At 37.8% G+C, this 16,652-nt stretch overlaps 1 protein-coding gene across 1 annotated transcript in view; it reads left to right on the forward strand.

Moving 5' to 3' along the window:
* The window catches only part of dlgap4b (discs, large (Drosophila) homolog-associated protein 4b), an 82,924-nt gene that overhangs the window by 18,243 nt on the left and 48,029 nt on the right, over positions 1-16,652 (forward strand). Inside the window, exon 2 of the mRNA XM_036571007.1 lies at positions 6,944-6,993. The gene's annotated coding sequence lies outside the window, so the exon portion shown is untranslated. The remainder of the gene's footprint in view (positions 1-6,943; positions 6,994-16,652) is intronic.

Here is a 16,652-nt window from a genome sequence, read left to right on the forward strand (position 1 = left end):
CAACATTGAGACTGATTTTTTGTGTTGTGATGTTATTCTTATGCTAAATTTAGATTTTACATGTTTTGTTGTTTTAACCATCATAATGCTTTTTGTTCATATTTACCACTTTAGCCTGTTTTGTGGTCATATAGTTAAACCCTTAAAATCCCAGGCTTATTACATGCTAAGGCTTATTATTCAGTCACTACAGGGACTTCAAGTCAAACTGGCTGAGCTATTCTCAGATTTTAGAAGTGTGTAATAAAACTTTAGGCTTGCTGGTGGGCCCTGGCCATTTAAGGGGTTAAACAGGGGGTCACTCATATTGGGTTCCCCAGTGGCACAACTGATTAAAGGTTTTGCCCTTTACTCTTAGCAAAAAGTATTTTTTATTAAATATATAGTTCTGAAAAAAGATTGTTTCACTCATGACAATAGTGGAACCATTTGTAGTGTTTTACAGAACCATTTTTTAAAAGGGTTCTTGAAATGAGAACACAGAGACCCATTTATGTTTGAAATGGTTCTTACTAGTGCATTATTGACAATATTTTCACCGGTACGAGTAAAACTGTGAGTTCAGCCAATATCATTATTCAGGTCCTAATATAAATGAATGTTGGATGTTTCATTAGTAAACTGGGTTCTGATGGCAGGAATCACTGGTGCAGTTTTTTCAGATATTTCATCATTCATTACTGTATTACTTTGTTGTGAGCTTAGTAACATTAAGCAAATGAGCACAAAATTCTCTGGGTGTATTTGGTGTATGTCTGTGTGTTTGTTGGGGGGATGGGGGAGATGTGAGCTTAATGAAACCAAGGATGATGACTCAACCTAATATCCAAACATGCTTTAATATATCCTTGCTCTTAGCAAAAGGAGTTCTATATAGTAGCATTCTATGTGTTGTAACTATAGTGGAACACTTTTTGGTGCTACACAAGACCATTTTTTTAAAAAGGTTCTTTAAAGAACCATGAACAACGTATTTTTTCATCATACAGAAAAACAGTTTAACCATGCATAGAACCATTTGTGCATCAGATTTTTCTGAGTTATCATAGTTAAATTAAAACCACTGCCTTTATTAAGGAATCCTTGAAGAACCTCATTTTTAAGAGTGGTTATACACTGATCAGCTATAACATTAAAACCACCTCCTTGTTTCTTCACTCATTGTCCATTTTATCAGCTCCACTTGCCACACAGGTGCAATTTGTAGTTCTACAATAACAGACTTTAGATCTGTTTTTCTGCATACTTTGTTAGCCTCCTTTTAACCTGTTCTTCAATGGTCAGGACTTCTAGAGCAGGAATTATTTGGGTGGCGGTTGATTCTCAGCACTGCAGTGACACTGATATGGTGGTGTTGTGTTAGTGTTTTTTGTGCTGGTAGATGGATCCGATACAGCAGTGCTGCTGGAGTTTTTAAACACCTCAGTATCACTGCTGGACTGAGACTAGTCCACCAACCAAAAATATCCAGCCAACAGCGTCCTGTGACCACTGATGAGGGACTGGAGGATGACCAACACAAACTGTGCAGCAACAGATGAGCTATCCTCTCTGACTTTGCATCTACAAGGTGGACCAACAAGGTAGGTGTGTCTAATAGAGTGGACAGTGAGTGGACACAGTGTTTAAAAACTCCAGCAGCACTGCTGTGTCTGATCCACTCGTACCAACGTAACACACGCTAACACACCACCACCATGTCAGTGTTACTGCAGTGCTGAAAATGATCCACCACCCAAATAGTACCTGCTCTGTGGTGGGCATGACCATTTAAGAACAGGGTAAAAGAGGGCTAACAAGGTATGGAAAACAGATGCACTACAGTCTGTAATTGTAGAACTACAAAGAGCACCTGTGGTAAGTGTAAGTAATAAAATGGGCAATGAATGAAGAACAAGGAGGTGTTTTTAATGAAATGGCTAATTGGTATATATCCTATATGTTGCTTTAGCTTCATAGACAGCTTGTATAATCTTACTAGAAAAGCACTACCAACAGAAACATGCTTTACCTTGTGTCCATGCCCCCAGGATCTCTCTCTACGTCTGTCACTATTTTTTACCATCTTTCACTTTCCTGCATTGCCCTTTAAGACGTGCTTCACTCTGCGTCATTATGAAGTAAACGCGAGCAGAAAATGGAGTGACATTTAATGTGTTCACATTAAGAGAGTAATAAGAGAAATGAAGTGGATTGCTTAATTTTGCTAACTAATCGCTGTTCCTTTCAAACTCACCCACTGCTGACAAAGCCACTGCCGAGAGAGAATGGGATTCTGCTCTGTTCTGAGGCTGACTGAAGCTCACATCTCTGTGTGTGTGTGTGTGTGTGTGTGAGTGTGTGTGTGTGTGTGTGTGTGTGTGTGTGTGTGTGTGTGTGTGAGAGAGAGAGTGTGTGTGGTGTGTATGTGTGAGTCCACTTAGCACTTGATTGGAAGCACATGGCCCCGACTCTAAAATTGGATTACTTATCCTGGCTGTGGTGAATAGGAAGCAATCTCTATGGCCTGTCACCACTGTCTGCCTGATTCATTTATTCTGCTCATTATGGCCTCCTTATTATTTTTGAATCAATGGCCTAATTAAGTTTGCGGGATGATTTATATGATCAGTTATTACAGTAGGCGCCTGCGCACGCACACAAACACGCAGGACTACGCACACACATGCTCAGAAACATTAGATTACATTACATTAAATATCCTCGCTGTCATATCAAAACCTCGTAATTCAATTTTTTTGTTTTTTATTTTTTCTTTCCATTTGAAAAACACTAGCTGCCTTTAACACTGTGGGGACACTTCATAATGAATGGACCAGTATTGCCCAGAATAAAACCTTGTTACATTAACATACTGTACTGTGTAAAAGGCAGACACCACCATTTCATTTATTTTATTTCCAGTCAAAACGGCCATTATGTTAAAGTTATTTATTTTTCTGATGGATAAATCTGGGTTTGGCAGGTGCCAGGAGAACGCTACCCACCAGAATGCTTAGTGCCAACAGTAAGGTTGGGTGGAGGGGGAATGTTATAGTTTCCAATTCAGTATTAATGCCCAGAGATTTGGAATGGGGTGTCTAACAAGCTCATATAGGTGTGATGGAGGCGTCCACATACTTTTGGCCTACAGTTTGTCTCTGCAGTTGCCTTTTAGAAGGAATGAGGTCCCATATGTAAAAAAATATATGGACATACATTTTATATATTTGAAATGCATTTGAAATACATTGCAGTCCATGCCGAAATGCATTCCGAACACTAAAATGTATTTCCGAACATATTGCTATATTAACCAAATATACATTAAAATATATTTACCTTAAAATGTAGAGGGAAATATTCCATATGGAAATGTACCATACAAAAATAAATTAAATGGAATGAAATGAAAATGTATGGAAATAGCCAAAATGCACTTTACTGTTTGGAAGTATTAGCAAATGAACCTTTAACATGGCAAAGGCAAGTGTTGTAGATATTGATACACTGTGAAAACGCAGTTATGATTTGATATCTTGTTTATTTGAAACACATTTTATGTGAGCGCTGTCTTACCACATATGTACCAAGCAAAACACAGAAGTCAGTACAGTTCATTCAATTCATGTAAATTTACTTATATTTGTAACCTTTGTTAAAACAACACACAATTGAAAAAAATATAATAACAAATACAAAGAAATGTGTTTTTTTTAAATATATTCAACACATTTTTTTGGCTATTTTCATACATTGCAAGAATGTATACATTTGGAATATGTATTTTTTTCCATATCGGATTTTATTATGGTTGCAACAGTATTCTAGTGTCTAGTGAGATGTTATTTTAGTGTGTTTTATAATCAGTTCTAAGCATTCAACAATAATCTGTCCTTCCTGCGTCTCCACATCTCCATACATACATTTGAATGTGCTTTATTCTGCCATTGTGTTTCTGTTGCTCCTTCCATGAACAATGCATTCCCCTAGTGAGCTCACTGAATATATATGATTTCCATTTTTCATTGTATTTTTGGCAATGTCACTATGAATAAAAATGTCGCTGGTTTTAGAATACAGATTTTTTTTCAGAACTTCGTTGTATAGAGACCACCTAATCTACAACAAACACACAGAATGCCCCCTGTAGATTCACACAAACACTCACACGCTCATGCACACATTCAGCTGCTTTGCTTTGACAAGTCCCTGGTGAAACTTTAAAGGTATAGTGTTAAATATGTATGAAGACGAGTTAATAGTCCTTGTTTGAAAATTCAGGGCTGAGCTGAGAAGGATCTTTTGTTTGTGTTCTTGTTGGTAACAGCGTGATGAAACTGGGACACTGACAGACGCCATTTTGGAGCAGTCGCATTGTGGCCTTGTTGCGCATATTTAAATCTTCAAACCAGCCCCATGGAAACAAGACATGTTTATGGATCGTGTTGACTGTGTCACTAAACAATGCTAGTCCTAGGCCTCACAGGAATGAAAAAATAGTGGCAATTATTACAAACATATTATGGAATTGGTGGAAATACTATTTGAAACAGACAACTTGCTTTGAAATATGTAGATACAGAAAATACTTCATTGGCGTGATGGTCCACCTTTGGTTCAGTAGTTTTAAACCTTGACATTCAGTCACAAACTCACAGAATGTCGTGTCCAGTGTTTGTGCGCTGTTGTACCTGTCAGTGCTAATTTTAACAAAATGTCTAAATGTAAAGACACATTCTGGCCTAAAACAAGCCTTTAATATGTTATTTGTCTTCTTGTGTAATATTCTGTAGCACAGTATTGCATCCCTCAGTCTCAGCAGTTTGACAGAACTGATTTTGAGTCCTTTCTGTATTTTTGTCCATCAATGTTTTCTCACTACAGTATCCAGTATGCATTACGCAAATGTATCATACAGTTAGTGGGGATGTTGACCACAAATGTGGAGGCTAATACAGACGTGATTTCTGGTTTTCTAGCAGTAACAATAGCCATCTGGCTCTCTTCTGCATTAGCCAGCTATCAAAAAAAATAAAAAAATAAAAAATAAAAATTTCTGTCTGCCCTCATGTTTCCACCTCTAAGCAGGTGTAGTTTTTCCTTCCATCTTCAAAATACAACATCAGAAGGTGATTTCTTTAAAGTAGTACATCTCACTCTCAAGAGGATTGTTTAACCACTGTAGGAGGTGAATAGGAATGTTTAAAACAGATGTAGCAATGGTTAAATTTTTCATTTGGACTGGAGTGTCCCTTTAAGGACAACAAGGGAGCCTTATAATCTTAAACCACTGTGCTAGTTCCTGTGGCCACATGTTGCACTGGTAGAGAGGTGTTTATACAGTTCATCCTAAAGATTCCAATATGGAAATCTTATGCATGCCAATATATGGATTCCAAATATATGACATATATTAGCATATATGGATTTCTCTTATATCCGACTTAAATTAATCACATAGGGACATACCTGTGATATATATATTCCAACTTATTTGAAATTGGCTATTTTCAAATATGGGACATATTTCAGTCATATATCAACATATATGAACATATATCATAATAATATTATTATAATAAGCATGTTACACAATATAAGGTTTTTATTGCAGGTATGTTGCTGGTGTATTTCATTTTGATTTTTGCTTTAAAAAATCTTTCAGTGTTTGTATCAGACAGACAGTACATATGTGATCTATGTATAATGCAAATATGTGTTCAACTAACAGACACATAAATATGTGTCATATATTATGCATATATGTCCAGTGTTTAATATTTATATAGTTGCTGTCGGGATAAAACCTTGCATCTCCATTTTTCATTTTTTGACATAATTTGAAAAGGTCAGTGCCTTCTAGGATGTGTCAAAATTTCATTATGAACAAACCAACATAAATGGTCCTAAATTACTTGGAAAAACTATTTATCAACTTACTTTCATTAAAAGTTAAGAATGTATTTCCTTGTCCTGGAAATTTTTTGGAGATATAAGGTTTTGTTCTGACAGCAGTGATTTAAATGTACATAACATAAATGTACATATATTTTGAATTACATGCCTGATCATCTATGTTATATGGCCATATATCAGATTTCTGTATGGATTCCCAAAAGAACATTTCCTGAAGATTCCTCAAGATATCCAAACTAGTTTGTTTAAAGACAGAGTGTGACTAGAAAGTTTGTATGCTGTGATACAGAGCCAGCGTTTCTAAAGAAGGGATTCACAATGTCATTTTTAAATGAAAAGTGTGAAAAACATGTAATGTAATGAAATGTAAGCAAATAAACGAACATTTTGAAAGTTTCTTCTTTCTGACTTTTAAAACAGTCAGGTTTAAAAATGTGCACAATTTCTGCTCCAAATATGATCGATTAAGACATGTTTGGTGTCCAGGGTTTGTATTGTAGTTCTGTACTGGAGCTAGGATCATCATACAACCTGCATGCCTAAACATCACACACTCAAACAGATTTGCTTATTGGTTTCTAACCCTGTATAATGTACTGTTATCTATAAAAAGTGGTCACAAAAATTCATAGACAGCAGTATTTCAGAAACAATATTACCAACTCAACCTGGTTTGAGATGAGCGTGTGATGATTTAGACATACATTTTGCATAATGCCAACCTTGTGGCTGTGAACCTCCATTACCTGTTAGCTACATTAGCCTCATAGCTAAACTAAGGAAGAAAATTTCGAACACCAAATGTCTTTGCTGATGGGCTACATTGGGGTAAGTATAAATTGTGTAAATTGGCTGATCCGTCACTTTAACAAATGTTAACTATTCACTAAACCTCTTTAGTCAAATTTCAATAAACCAGCCACCCAGTCACTTGTAGTGTAATACAGCAGACTGATGGTTTGAATGGAACTGTTTAAGGCTGATGCAGTCATTTAAAGTTTTCTATTTCAGAGGCTAATAAATCATTGTGTTTCTCTTTCAACAGGGAACTGACAGTTCATTTGGGGCCTGGCAACTGTATGATGAACTCCAAATGTAAGTGCAGAGTACTGCAGTAGGTGTTACTGCTCTGTTTGTCAGGGGCATCTAGACCTATCATTTTATGCCCTGTAAAATTCTTGCTGTGGTTGAATGAGCTGTGAGTGTTACTGGTGGGTTGATCGCACACAGAACACACACCACTACACTGGAAAGCACACCAATATACGCGCATGAGAGAAACCTATGCATTATATCCAGATGTTGCCATGGAAATATTTTAACCTGTGTTGACGCATTTGACAGGCATCCATTAGAGTATTATTGACAATAGCACATTCTCAGAGTCAGTTTAGTAGTCGGCTCCTCCCAGCATAGTGGTAGATTGTCTCTTTTACACATGTGCACATATTATGCATTGGAGCTGACATATCTGCAGAACTTGTCATTGACTGAAGCCACATGCACACACAGAGCTCTTGTTTACCCCAGTGTTTCTCTCAGAACACAGAAATAGAGTCAGCCCTCAGTCCATGTGACGTAACCCCCCAGTTTCATTTGAAACACTCACTGGCTATCTGCAGTATGTTCATCGTTCATTTCTGTCATTGTTGTCTTAGGCTTCTCTTTAAATTATAATTTATTACACAGGTCTTGTTTGCAATTTTAGCTTGCAGCTTCTGCAGAGGTTTTTTGATGAGTTGTTGAAAATACAAAAAAATGTACACCCCTGGTAAAACTATGTTTGTTGATTTTCTAATTGCAAATAAATTAAGGTCCAATCCCATTTCTTACTTTTACCACTACCCCTTGTTTTTGAGTGTCACCTTGCCCCTTGGAACTGAGTTAGAAGGGGTAGAGGATGAGATCTTCCCCTACGAAATGGAACAACCTTTAAATAAAGAAGAACATTACTTCATAAACAGGCTACTAGCGGTGCTCTGTAGGAGACCCTGCCAGTCTGCAGTGATAGCATATCACTGGAGGTAGGAGGGTAAAGTTCAGCAACCTTGCTGCTGGGCTTTAGTTCAATTTAGGGAATCATATGCCTTCAAAGAGGGGCTTGTGACAATTATTTATTATCGCCCACCCCTAATTCTTCAGTGATATGAAGCTGAAGTCAGCTATTCGCCAGCTTCTTGTTCGAATTTTGCTGTTCAACCTTAAATGATACAGTAGTTCTGATGCCTGAGGTGCCAGAATGTAACTGCTGCACCATTTAAGGTGGAACAGGAAATTTAGCTAGCTAGCTACCAAGACATCAGTGTACTGCTAGAGATTTTTTATGCTTGTTACAAGGAAAAGGACCATAATACATTGAAATGACATTAAACTAAGATAATACAACAATTATCGTAATTTTTTTAACTGAGAAAATATTTACATTTGTGGGTTTCTTCGGTCGCTCGCGCAGCCATCTTGCCGGTTTTTCTTTTTTCTCATAACAGTCCGTTGGAGTGTGCCTCTGAAAAACCTCTGTTTGGAGGGTCATGTAGCCCTAATACTTCGCCATAACCCTCTATCTCAACAAAAATCAGGACACCCTACCACCAGACGTGAACGCGCAAAACTGAGGGGTAAGGGCTAAGTGGTAGGAGCAAGGGGTGAAACGGGATTGGGCCGAAGACATCCTCTACAGGAACAAACTTAACCCCATCAAATTGAGCGTCCTATTGGCAATCCATTCTAAGAATTTGCTGATGGCCCATTTAGCCAGAGGAGTTTTGCTGCCTTTACATGTTATGTCATTCCACAGTAGAATTTAGGACAGCACACGGCCCAGCAGCATGCAGCAGTGTAAAAGTAACTGTAGTGATAGTGCCATTTCTGCCCTTGCGTGGGGTAATGGTGTTAGCCCTATTTTATTCTTAAAGTGTTTTGAATACACGCTAATGTTTCAAAAAGTGCTTTTTTGGTGCACATGATTGTGTGCATCTGGGCTTCAAATATGAGCATTCCATGCCTGTGTTTCTGGAAAAAATCAACACTGCTGCGGTTGACGCAAAAGTTGGGAAAATTGTGAACCACAGTGAACCATATCAGTGTGCAGTATCAGAGCTTTCTAGGTGCTGCCGTGTTTTCTGTTTCAGCAAAAGAACACGAGAGAGAGCCTGTTATCATGAGTAATATCACATAGAAAGATCACATAGATCATATAGATCATCATAGCCATCACGTTATTTGCGATAACACTCAACCAAAAGTACTCTACTCCTTTTACACATCAGTTCTACAAAATAACGAAAAAGTAAAGCAAAGAAGCTCTAAACATTGTTTCAGATTTGATTAACACTCAACAACAGGTTCAACTAAGCTTTTTCAGTATTTGCTAGATTAACCGGAATATCATTTTGTTCCAGCCGGTCATTTCACAGTCCATCTTGTTTGCCGAGCTGTTTTCCAGTCATTTTTAGCTATTTGGGACACTGACAGGTTCAGAATTTGATGTAGCCTTGCGGTTACACTCTTCTTCAGAATATGACTAAATGGGTTGCAGGTCAAATATTATCTTCTAGAAGTTATCTAAAGTAGCTATTTACTGTTTTTGTATGTGCTGAAGTAGAAACTTTGTTATCTGTGGCGTAAAGCAAGTTGCTTCTTAGTACCTGGTGCTCAGCAGAAGGATACAGTTATTGAGAAAAAACATGCTGTTATCACAACAGCATGGGTAGAATGCTTCCCAAACAGACTGTGCCACCAGAATTGTTGTATAACACAATATAAAAGATGCACGAAGCTTCCTTTACTGTTGGTATTGATGTACTGTGTTTTTTTTTGTTTGTTTGTTTTTGTATGCATGTGGACAAGCTAATTTAGAGCACAGTTTGGATTTGGAAGTGCTAATTGAGTCCCTCCAATGAAAAAAAATATATATTATTCAACATTTTATATTAAAAACCCAAACTATGCTTTCTTTATGTTTTAGTGACCCCTTTATTGTAAATACAGGACATAAAACTGTGCCATACCAGCGTATATGATTTTTGTCACATATACTGTTTTTCATTGCAAAGACTCAATTATTAAGTGGGTTTATCAGAGTATCAATAAAACTCACCTGATAAGCACAACCCTAATTTTTGTACACTCTGATAAAGTTCACTGTATTCAGCTTCTTTGTTTCACAGTTCCTGTCAAACTATTATATATTTGTGCAGTGCAAGTACAGCATGAGCCAACACACACAAACAGCAGCCCCCCCGGTAAAGATGCAGAGGACACGCCTCATGTGGTTCTTGCTAACCCCTAAAGCTTCGTGGTGGATAAAAGGATGTCATGCTGATTCTGATATCTCTGCACTAAGTTAAAAGAAGATAAAAAGGGAAGGGGAGGCTTTAGGGGGCAGTTTTTTTACACACTTTCCTGGAAGCCTTTTTGCTGAGGGCTGATATGCTTAAAATTTCATTAGTCTCGTGTCAGAAAAGATAAGTATATTGAAAGAGGATTGAGGGTTGGATCTTTCTTTAGATAACCAGCTAAACTAATCCACATCCTGAGTTTCTAATGGCAGTTTTTCGGTTAGCACTGGCTCATTTCAAAGGTACCATATAAAAGTTCCATATTGCATAAATGAGGTGCCTACAGTCTGTAAGTGACTGGAGAGTGACACGGGTTCTGACTTCTAGTGAGTTACATTTGAATTGGGTCCAGTTTTACTGTAAACAGTAAAAAGTAACAATTTTTTTTTTATTTTAAAAAGCAGGTCATATTTTGTGAGCTAGAAAAGAAAACAGTTTGGTTCCAGATTTGATGCCCCCAGACTTGAATTTAATATAATGATGCTTTGATTTACCAAACCAGGTACTGGACGAAAACTATAAATAATACTGGGCTGCCATGAGGAGAGACTTGGAAATGTTTAACCATGGCAGCCCAGTATTATTCATGACATACATAAAACCACTACTTGTTGTGTTAAGGCTTTTTTTATTTATTCTGTGTGTTTCTGAGCAAACAGGCTTACTGCCCAGATAGCTTTTTATAAATTTTCTCAGGTGCGCAATACTGTACATGTTTTACGTGATATATAATATGCTTGCTTTTCATGAATGAGTGTAGTAATTATCTAGAAATTTAAAAGGAGGGCGGATATGAAGTTTTCCCATTAGTAGGCTCAGTTGCAACGCTGTACTAACCCCATCATGAAGAGGTTGTACTTCTGTCTGGCTAGCTCTCACTGAGTTGTTTACATGCTTCCTTATCGTGTTGTATTACAGACACCAAAATGACAAATAAAATAATATAGGTATGAATTCTGACTTAAACACACAACTCAGTAATCGAAAAACACTTGACTCTTAAGGAAATTTTGTCCGGCTGCTGTCAAAATGTGCTTTTCGTTGCTCTCATGCATAAACATCATATCTTACTTTTTGTTGTTTTTTGTACATAATATGAAAACTGAAGTTACTTAGTGCATTGTTTTAAAATTTCACGATGAACGGACCAATAGGAATGGTCCAAAATGACTTTGAAAAAAAATCTAGTTACATTAACTTCCATTGTAAGTTAAGAAGGTTTTTTTCTTCCTGCTGTAAAGTTACCATTTTGGAGATACAAGGTTTTACTTCGACAGTGACAATGTGACTTTGCTATGGAAATATGAGAGCATTACTAAAAGCACATTCTAGCTTCTGTGAACAACTTAAAAAATCCATGTTACATTTAACATCTCATTAGTTTGTTCCCATACAGACTTCAACAGGAAGGCATCGGATCAGATAAAACTTCACAAGTGTTGTTTAATCTCAGAACCAACATTAGCAAAAAGCCAGAATTGAAACTATAATAACTGTGTCACCGTCCAATTACTTATGCACTGTACTGTAGCACTGTTGGTGGCTGTGTCTTGGGTCTTAGTACTGTTTTTTTTCTTTTGCTGAGGAAAGAGAGAGAGAGAGGGAGAGAGAGAGAGAGAGAGAGAGAGAGAGAGAGAGAGAGAGAGAGAGAATTTAGGGCAAAAATGGCATCGCTGCAGAATGTAATTAGGACAAGGTTAGCCTGAGCGCCTCTCTCTATGCTTCTCTCTCTCTCCTATAACATAATGTTCCTTCTGCCCTGTCCTCGTGTCTAATCTTTCCCTGTCTGTTTTTCTTTCCTGTTACCTTTGTGTTGTGCTTTTTTTCCTCCTTTACTTCTTCTGCCTGTCTATCACAGTACCAGCCCTACTTTCTTTATGTGTGAGAGATACTCACTCTCTCTCTCTCTCTCTCTCTCTCTCTCTCTCTCTCTACATTACATAGACACACACACATGAACAGGAAAGGAGCAGATGGGTTCTCTGCTGTATGACAGAGATACGCTGTGACAAACTAAAGCTCTCAAATGATGCTGCTCAGCTGTGTGTGTGTGTGTGTGTGTGTGTGTGTGTGTGCGTGCTCCTGCTGCAGGGACGTGATCTGACACATACACATACACTCAGCATGGGGTGTTGTTGGATAGATGTGGCATCCCCGCAGTCAGGAGTTTGTGCTGTAAAGCTGCATCGCTCCCCGAGCAGCAGAGAGAATGAGCAGGAGCCACAGGGGCTCTTTCTGAGCAGGGCCATATTAGCCCTTTAAGCTTCTTTGTGTGTCCATACACTACGGCTTATTTAGTCACATCATGGAAAACAATGCAGAACAGTTGATAATTAAAGAAGCCATGTCCTATATATTTCATGTATTTTATTTATTCCTCTTATAAAGTCCACTTATCTGTGTGGTTTTATGAACCCAGAAAGTCATAATTTATTTTTACATGATCATTTCCCAACCTTTCTTTATCATTACATCACATAAACATGGGATGTTTTTGCAGTTTAGTGACCATATATTCACTGTGTGGACGGAAAAGTTAACAGTACCTTTTCATACATTTACACATTTTATCAAACACTTTCATGTCAAGAAAGCAAGAAAATCGCATTAGAGGGGAATTCCACTGATTTTTCAAAAAGTCAGAATTGTTGATTGTTGATAGAAGCCAGATGTCTGAAGAGTCGCATCTAAAAGCTTCCTTACCAAAGGAAACAGGTGTGGGTTCACTGGTTTTCTCATTTTGGGTACTAAATAATATGACTGTATGCCTTTTAGACATTATGACCCCTGGTTCCCATAACCACCACCATTGTAAAGAAATCTGAGGCAGTAAGTTTCTCATCAGAACACTCTGAATGACATTGTTTACAACTTAATGACTGACTTTATGCAGAAAAAAATAGGTGGAGCTCCCCTTTAAAAAATGAAGGAAAATACCTATCTATACATCCATGAACATTAACTGTCCTTAGGCTAACTCTATTTTGAGACTCCTACTATATCACTAACACAGGGATGTCAGACCAGTTCCTGGTGGGCCACAGTTCTGCAGAGATTAGCGTTGTCTCTCTTCCTAAAGCTCTGCAGATCTTGCTAATTAGTTGATGAATTGAATCAGGTGTTTGTAATAAACTAGAATGCTAAACTGAAGTGCTGTGGCCGGTCAGGACTGAAGCCTGGCACATTTGCTCTAATACAGTGGTCCTGTAGTATCACTGCCCTGCATATTTTTGCCATTTTTCCTGCTTTAACATACCTCGTCCAACTCATCAGCTCATTAGCCCAACTTGTGTTGAGTTGGGTGTCTTGGAGCAGGAAAACACTACAAGACGGGCTACTACAGGACCAGATTTGTGAACCTGTTGCTCTCACAATTCATTGTGATAGACAAACTCTGACTTCCAGGGGGCATACAGCATATAGGACCATTTTACACTGACATACATCAGAATAAAACATCCTTACCGAATAGCCACAATAATACCGCTGCTATTGTACCAATGCAGCAAAGCCAGTGAGCCTGTTTCTCACAAACAAGGCCTGACTGGTCTGCTCTGTTGTCACTGTCACTGTAAGCGATACTGGTTTTAAAAAAGCTGGTCAGTGTTCGTGTTCATGTTTGCTTCTTGCTCATATTTGCTTGTTAAGATTAAATTAATGACACTCGATTTCTTATTTTCTGAGGTTGGAATAAGCATGCAGTTACAAGCTACAAGGTGAAAAACACTGAATGTAATTGATTATATTCAATGTAACTGAATGTATTAATACGTTATATAATTTATATATCATTGACATAATTTAATATAAATATATATTGTATAATTGTGTATTATATTACTCTACAAAATTGATGTAAAAAATACTTTGCCAAGCATGTGGGCAGTGCAGTAGGTAGTGCTGTTACCTCACAGCAAGAAGGGGCTGGGTTCGGTTCCCAGGCCGGGCAACCAGGTCCCTTCTGTGTGGACTTTGCATGTTCTCCATGTCTGCATGGGTCTCCTCCCACAGAGAAATGCTGTCAGGTGAATATGTGTATGAATGTATATGTCTTTGTGTCTGTTTTAACTTCTACAAGTCCACAAAATTGATCCATGGCCTGTCCATGGTGTTCAGTCTTCCACCCAATGAGTGCTGGGATAGTCTCCAGCGACCCAGGAGTATGGGCAGCTTAGATAATGTGTGTGTTTACCAAATGCTGACATTCTAATAAAAGCTAGCATGGGTGCGACTAGTATTCTGCAAGTGAGATCATGCTAACAGGTCTCCACTAACTGTAATTAGCATGATGAATGAAGTATTCCTCTGAGACCCTTGTGAAGCAGCTTGTGCTGAGTTTGGACAGCACTTGACTTATCCTTCTTTATGGTTACGGGCTTATGCTGGGTTTGCTTCCTAATTTGTGATTATGAATTCTTCATTGTGAGATTCGCATAGTCTCTCTAAAGAACTGAAGTGTGTCATTTACAAGCAAACAAAGTCTTTGACTCTCAAGTGTGTGCATGTGTGTACAGTGTATAATTTGCATGCTAAATGTTATGCATTGCCCCCTGGCACCCCCTGCTGTTTGGAGTGGAGAATGACTTGCTCTGAGGAGTCCCTCTGTACAACCTTCTGTCATCTGGAGAGAGTACAACACTCCACAACCTGCAGAGAGAGCTTGAGCCAGTCTGCTGTAGCACAGCCTCGCTGATCCCTCTCCCTAAAGCACTGCTGCTCCACACATTCACGCTCTACTCACTGAGATCCTTCTAGTGGTCCTAAAGGCAGTATATAAGAGACAGTACATAAAATTGGACAGAATACGTTTGGCTGAATACAGTAACATATTCAGTTACATTAAAAATAACATATTCAGAATAATTTTAGAATACATTTAGAATTCATCTTAATAATGGGAAAAACTGTTGTTGTAATTGTTACTTAATACACGCTGTACCTCACTGCTATTGTGGCAGTTTTTTCATAGAACTGTTCTGTTAAAATGTTTCTAAAAATACTGCTTATCATTTGAATGAAGTTTCAAAATTCTCACCTTTTTTTTGCCTGATTCAGACCCCCAAACAGGGCTGCCACCTGTCTCATGAAGTAAGCAAAAATGGGACGCTTTTTGTAAATGCACCAGGAGACCCTCATCAGAGGTCCATTCATTCTGTCCTCTCCACACCGATTGACTTCATTTAGTGGATAAGTGTTCTAAAAGTATATTCTAAAAAAATGTAACCAGTAACCTTCTTTTTTTTTAAAATGTGCGTGGACTGATTTCTTAATGTCTGCATTCTGAATATGTCTACCAAATACTTGTATTCCAATTACATCCCATCCCTGGCAATACACAACAGCAATTCTGCAGTGTATATTTAGTAATTATAAAAGTTATTTTAGGTCTGTTGACTTTGCTTTAAAGCAACCTAGTTTTTTTGAGACCTAGTTTTATGTCTCCCCAATACAGAAAGGCTTTGCTTAATGCACTTTAATGTGTGTGGAAAGCATATTGGAATGAAACTATGTATTTGAAATGTATCTCACATATAAAAAATACATGACCATATATTTTTTCCATATGGCCATGTTACCCCAAATGTAATTCATTGGCTAAGATGTGTTTGGTGTCTGTAATTTGCTTGTTTAGTTATACTCTGGAGCTACAAGGCAATAGCTAAGGCGTAATGGAAGATAATATCTGTCAGCTAGGCATTATGCTAACTGCTTACCTAATCATCACACTTTTGCCTCAAACCATGTTCAAGTTGTATTTTGTGGAACTTTATGATATACTATTGCTGAATGCAAAAGTTTAAACACCCCAGGTCAATTCGGCAACTGAAATATTGCATTTCTTCTGTTTATGGGCTGAGTATTGGGAAAAAATATACATTTTGGACAGGTCACATTTTATGCTTTATTCTTTTCCCCAATATGTTAAATTCAGCAAATAATCAGTAATTGTGCATTAAAATGTGCAAAAGGTATTGTCTGTAGAGGATTTTCACTTAGAAAATCAAAGTTTTGCATACTACTGTATATGATGTACTGGATGACACACTGATAAAAATACAAATACACAAAACAAAACTTGCTAAATAATATGACTGTATGCTTTTTTAGACATTATGACCCCTGGTTCCCATAACCACCACCTGTAAAGAAATCTGAGTATGTTTCTTGTCAGAAGACAACTTAATGACTGACTGATGCAGAAATTTTGAAAAATAGGTGAAGCTCCCCTTTAAAAAAAAACTGAGGTAAACACCTATCTATGGATCCATGAACATTAAGGGTTCCTGGGCTAACTCTATTTTGGGGCTCCTGCCATATCGCTAACACAGGGATGTCAGACTCAGTTTCTGGTGGGCCACTGTTCTGCAGAGATTAGCGTTGTCTCTCTTCCTAAAGCTCTAAAGGTCTTGCTAATTA

The sequence above is a fragment of the Colossoma macropomum genome, unplaced genomic scaffold, assembly GCF_904425465.1.
Source record: "Colossoma macropomum unplaced genomic scaffold, Colossoma_macropomum, whole genome shotgun sequence".
In the NCBI taxonomy this organism is placed as follows: domain Eukaryota; kingdom Metazoa; phylum Chordata; class Actinopteri; order Characiformes; family Serrasalmidae; genus Colossoma; species Colossoma macropomum.